Source organism: Pelodiscus sinensis, chromosome 10 (genome assembly GCF_052426305.1).
Source record: "Pelodiscus sinensis isolate ZL-2025 chromosome 10, ASM5242630v1, whole genome shotgun sequence".
Taxonomy (NCBI): domain Eukaryota; kingdom Metazoa; phylum Chordata; order Testudines; family Trionychidae; genus Pelodiscus; species Pelodiscus sinensis.
Window position 1 is genome coordinate 43,458,516 of NC_143061.1, and position 5,838 is coordinate 43,464,353.

General features: G+C 44.3%; 1 non-coding gene across 1 annotated transcript; it reads right to left on the reverse strand.

The window, feature by feature from the left end:
• Positions 1-2,226: 2,226 nt before the first annotated feature.
• On the reverse strand, positions 2,227-5,636 carry LOC112544492 (uncharacterized). The gene is made up of 3 exons (XR_003087840.3): positions 5,501-5,636; positions 2,953-3,716; positions 2,227-2,482 (listed from the first exon to the last, which is right to left on the reverse strand). It is a non-coding gene; the product is annotated as an uncharacterized LOC112544492 (transcript).
• Positions 5,637-5,838: the final 202 nt, after the last annotated feature.

The following is a 5,838-nucleotide window of genomic DNA, read 5'->3' on the forward strand; positions in this document are numbered from 1 at the left end:
GTAGCGGGCTTCCTTTACCCCCTTTCCTCCTATCAACAGGTCTGGATGGAGCTGGGATGCAGGTTTGGAACTGGTACCAAAATATTTTCAGTATTTTATAGAAATACTTCATGGCTCACGCCTGATTTATGCTAAGAAACATCCTTTCCATCATCACTTTCCTAAGCAACAAATTCACTTACATTTCTTTTATAGGACAAGAAACATCTGTGTAAATAATAATAATAATAATAATAATAATAATAATAATAATAATAATAATAATAAATCCTTAAATCAATAATCTTCCTGAAAATACCATACTGGCCACCATGGATGTAGAAGCCCTCTACACCAACATTCCACACAAAGATGGATTAAAGGCCATCAGGAACACAATCCCTGATAACAACACTGCACACCTGATTACAGAGCTTTACGATTTTGTCCTCACCCACAACTACTTCCAATTCAGAAACAATTTCTATTTCCAAATCAGAGGCACAGCCATGGACACTTGTATGGCACCACAATATGCCAACATCTTTATGGCTGACCTTGAACAATGTTTCCTCAGCTCTCGCTGCCTAACACCTTTACTTTACTTATGCTACATCAATGACATCTTCACCATATGGACCCGTGGAAAAGAGACACTGGAAGAATTCCACAAGGATTTCAACAACTTCCACCTTACTATCAACCTCAGCCAGGACCAGTTCACAAGGGAAATCTACTTCCTGGACAACACAGTACAGTTAAATAATGGACCATCCTATATCGGAAATCAGCTGACTGCTACACTTACCATCCTGCTTCTAGCTTCCATCCAAGACACAGTTTTCAGTCAATTGTATACAGCCAAGCCCTGCGATACAACCAGAATTGATCTGACCCCACAGAGACAATCACCTACAGGATCTTTACAGAGCATTCCTAAAACTGAAATATCCACCTAGGGAAGTGAAAAACCAAAATGTCCCTGACCCAGTAAGGTAGTCTATTCCTGCTAGTCCAAACATTCTTTGCTCTCAATCTGTAATTACTGGCAGCAATACATCCTGCAAGTGACACAGCTGCAGCTCAGCCACCAATGGATTGTCCAAAATGGAGTGAACAGAGACTTTCTATTGTGTGTTGAGTGTGGCAAGGTCCTCACCCAGGCCCTTCGCCCAGGGATCCCTTCATCCACAAATCAACCAGAGACACTTTCTGCTGCAGTCACCCGTGACTGTTATTGTCCATGCCAATCTCTCACCACCTTCTATTTACAGAGCTTTGTTCACAGCAGCAAACTTATCTAGCCTCTCCTTCTGCCTAAGGCCCACACTCAGCCACTCTCTAGCTGCCTCATCTAGCCCTCTGGCCAATGAAATCCTGTTTTAAATTAGCTCCTCAGACATGGGTTTCCTCAGCTGGCTTCCATTGCTCTTTTCTGCCAGGCTGTGGTGACAGAGCTCTGGCTTAGCTAGCAGTCTGTCCCACTAGATATAAGCATGTGTTTATGGTGCAAAATAAAAGCCAGGAGAGAGATTTTTTTTTGTGCCAGTCACCAGAGAAACAGGTTTGGACACTTGAGTGATTCTGCCTGTGCAAGGGACTCCCTGGCTGGCATGGAGCTGCCATGATCCAATCAATGGCAACTTTCCCAGTGGATGGGATGTGGTCGGAAGAAAAGATCAGCCTTGGCACTCTACCCTTCTGAGTTGTGTTGAACCAATTGTAGGAATAATGACCTACAAAGAGCTCCATTGTGCATCCAGTATGGTTCACTCACAGTTGACAATCTGTGAAACATGAAAGTGAAGGACAATGAACTAAACCCTGCTCAGTATTTCCACTTCCTGATTACATATTTGTATTCTTTCTAATATTAGGGTGTATTACACTGGATATCAGTTTGCCTCATGGCATAGGTGTGTCTAGTACAGTACATAATTTTTATAAAATGGTTAATAAACCCATTTAAACAGCAATTAGCAATATTTGTTTTCCTCAGCTTTATGTGAAAGAGGAATAACCAGAACGATAATCTCTTTTAATTGAACTCCATGAAGACATAGAAAGGAGCATAATGCTTTTGGCCTTTTTTCCGTCCTATTTTCCCTCCTATTTTTGGAGAGAGCCTGTGAGGGAATGATGGTATCTCGCTTTATTCACAGAAAAATGATTTTATTATATTATTTTTATCACAATAAATTCTTTAAGAAATGAATAAAAAGCTACAAAACCACATGCTTTAATCTTTGCATTATTGAACTAGTATGGAGTGAAGTTTCATTTGAATACAGAAAATGATGAGTCTATGAACGTCCTCATATAAAGTTGCTCTTCAGTCTGAAGAGCAAAGGAAGCAGCTCAGCCTGTCTGTGATTCCTTTTGTCTGCGATTACAGTTTACAGTTTTAAGACGGTCATGAAGCCTTGATTATATCTAGGCACGTTGTTATCCACACTGAAGAAGCAGCACCGAAGTTCTCCCTACAGTCATTCCATAGGAAGCCCTGCAACAAGAACAAAGGAAAGATTACAGCCAAGCCCAGGCTCTCCCAAATATTAGCTAGAGCACGTGACCATATGGGCCATATAAGAGCTTGGCAATTCATTCAATTCTACCTAAAGAGTCAGGCCACAAGGCAGGAGCCAACAGTGGGCAAACTCTCCCTCTGGCAGAGTTATCGGAGAGCCTGGAGGTTGAACCTGGCTTCTAGGTCTCCATAGCAGCCTGCTTTCCCACAGGGCTCTGTTGCAGTGTGCCAAGCTATGACTTGCAAAGGGCAGGAGAGGACCATCTGTCTGTTGAGCACCCTGACTTTTATATGAATATGGAAAATAGAAGCTGAATTCTCAGGCTCTCTGCAGAGAGTTCCTCCTTGCAGGGCCATGAAGCAACCTGGCAAAGATTTTACAGCGAGGGATGAAGCCAGGCCTCAGTGTCTTGTTATAGCAGCAGCATACACCTCTCATCCAGTACCTGAGAGTGATGGTGTCCAGGGATGAAAAGCCGGTCCGTGCTGTGTGTGGCTGGCAGCAGTGAAGCAGACGTGGGTGTGGCAGGGAGACTCAAAGAGGGCCTGTTGTTCCAGCACATGGAGGTACAGTGGAACCTGAGAGGGCCTGTGTGAAAGCTCCGCAAGAAGAGGAGGCTCTGTGACGGGTTATGGATAGTGTAAGGGATGCTGAGGGCTGGTGTTCGGACAGAGGTCACGGAAGGAGACACATACAGGTAGTAGTGGGAAAGTGCTAGCAGGTAGGAGTGGGGAAGGTGGCTCTAGGCTGGAGGGACAAGGAAAAGCAGCTGGTGTGAAGGGACCGAGGTAAGGAACGGCCACACGGAGCCTGTTGTTCTAAGCCAAGGAAGAGACATTGGTGTTTTTCACCTCCACCTTCGCCTCTTGGGAGTTCTCTGTGGTCTGGGAAGGCCACCAGGGAGCCATGCCCCTAACTCCATGAGCTTCCTCTTCTTGGGAGCTGGGCTGTCCTCAGGTTCAATATCGGGCTCCACATAAAAATGGGCCCTCTTGCTGCCTGGTGGTGGGCAGGCTTTCAGTGCACCTCCATGGCAATTATGCAATGGCAGGTCTGCAAAGCACCTGTACTGGCCCAGGTGACAGTACGTCTCCCCATGCCACATCCTGAGAGCCTCCCCATTGCCTCTGCATAGGTGGCAGGGAGCAGGGACTCCACCAGGTATGGCTGTCCAGGAGGAGGGACTGGGAACAGAAACGATCTCTGTGCCTGCAGGGGAGACAAACATAAAGGAGGTTTATGTCAGAATCAGGGTATTCCCGTAACCATCTTGCCATTTAACGGTTCTTGAGTCACACCAGGCTATAATGCAATTAACCAGCTTCACTTCTGTGTCAGTACTTGTGTTGTGTGGCAAGTAAAAATTACCCCAGACAATAGAGCCAGAGTCCCCTGTGTTATTCCGCCACCACTGTTCCTCCCTCAAGAACTCAAATGGGAAATTCCAGAACTATTAACTGTGGTTTGTAAGCTACCCTTCAAATAGGCTTCCATACCTAATGACTGGAAGATAGCTAACATGACACCAAAATTTAAAAAGGGCTGCAAAGGTGATCCTGGCAGTAACAGACCAGTAAGTCTAATGTCTGTTCCACGCAAATTACTTGAAACTGTCATAAAAATAAAATTATCATACACATAGATTAACATAATTTGTTGGGGGGAAGTCAACATGGTTTCTGTAAAGGGAAATCATGCCTTATTAATCTGCTAGAGTTCTTTGAGAGGGTAAACACACATGTTGGCAAGGGGACACCAGTGGATACAGTATTCTTAGATTTCCAGAAAACATTTGTCAAAGTCCTCACCAAAGGCTCTCAAGTAAAGCAAGTTGTCATGGGATCAGAGGAATGATACTTTCATGAACTGATAACTGGTTAAAAGATAGGAAACAAAGGGTAGGAATAAATGGTAAATTTTCAGAATGGAGAGAGATAACCAGTGTTGTTTCCCAAAGGTCTGTTCTGGGACCAATTCTATTCAAGAAAGGGATAAACTGTGAAGTGGCAAAATTTCAGATGATACTAAACTGTTCAAGATAGTTGAGACCAAAGCAAACTATGAAGAGCTTCCCAAACTAAGATGCTGGGCTAGGTGGACCTTTGGTCTCACCCAGTATGGCCATTCTTATGTTTTTATTTATACCTCAGGTAAGTCTGGTAGATTGGTGAGGCATGATTTACCTTTACAAAATCTCTGTTCACTATTCTCCAACAAATTTTGTTTATCATGTATCTCATAATTTCATCTTCGGAAAGCAGAGACTAAGGGGGAAAAGATAGAGGTCTATAAAATCATGACTGGTGTAGTAAAAGCAAATAAAGAAAAGTTATTTACTTATTCCCACAATATAAGAACTAGGGGTAACTAAATGAAATTAATAGGCAGCAGGTTTGAAAGAAACAAAAGGAAGTTTTTCTTCACACAGCACACAGTCAACCTGTGGAACTAGTTGCCCGAGTATGTGGTGAAGGCTAGGACTTTAACAGGGTTCAAAAAAGAGCTAGATAGATTCATGGAGGTTAGGTCCATTGATGGCTATTAGTCAGGACAGGTAGGAATGGTGTCCCTAGCCTCAGTTTGTCTGGAAATGTGTGAGAGGAGAAGATATGTGAGAGGAGAGTGAGGTAATCATCTGGTATTGGTCACTGTCAGTACACAGACTGTTGGTCTGACCCCAAATGGCCGTTCCCATGAGCTTATTTATGTCTATCCTACAATTAGACTCCCATGGGACACTCATGGCCAGCTCAGGTAACTGACGCAGGCTTTTCGGATGAGGAGACTGTGGTACAGTGTTATTGAAGTACAGATGTTCCTGTTTGGGCTACAGGACAAGGCTCTGAGGCCCTATCACCATACAGAGTGCTAGGTGCCCGATCAAGCCCAGACAGCTACATGGCAATAAAACAGCCCTGCAGCCTCAGCCCATGATTCTCTTGCTGGCACAGACCAGCCATGGTGAAAGTGTAGAGGGAGATGAAGGTTTGTACCTTTGCTGCTGCCCGGTGTTAGGGGAGACCAGAGGTTCAAATGGAGAACCACCGCCGACATTGTCTCAATCCAATCGAATCCAACTGATTGCTTTGGATACAGCGAGAAATGATCCCGAGGTGGGAAAGGAGAACAGTTTTTTTTCCAAGCAGGTACCACAGAAACAGAATGTGGTCTGTGATGTCATCTTTTCAAACATTCTGATTGTTGTCACCGTGATGGAGGAGGAGTCAGAAAGGGGGAGGTCGAGCTTGTTGGGGATGTTGTATAGAATGAAATGAGGTCAAGTGTAAGTGGGGCTTTCCCTGGGGAGAGTGTGGAAGAAAACAGGATTGAG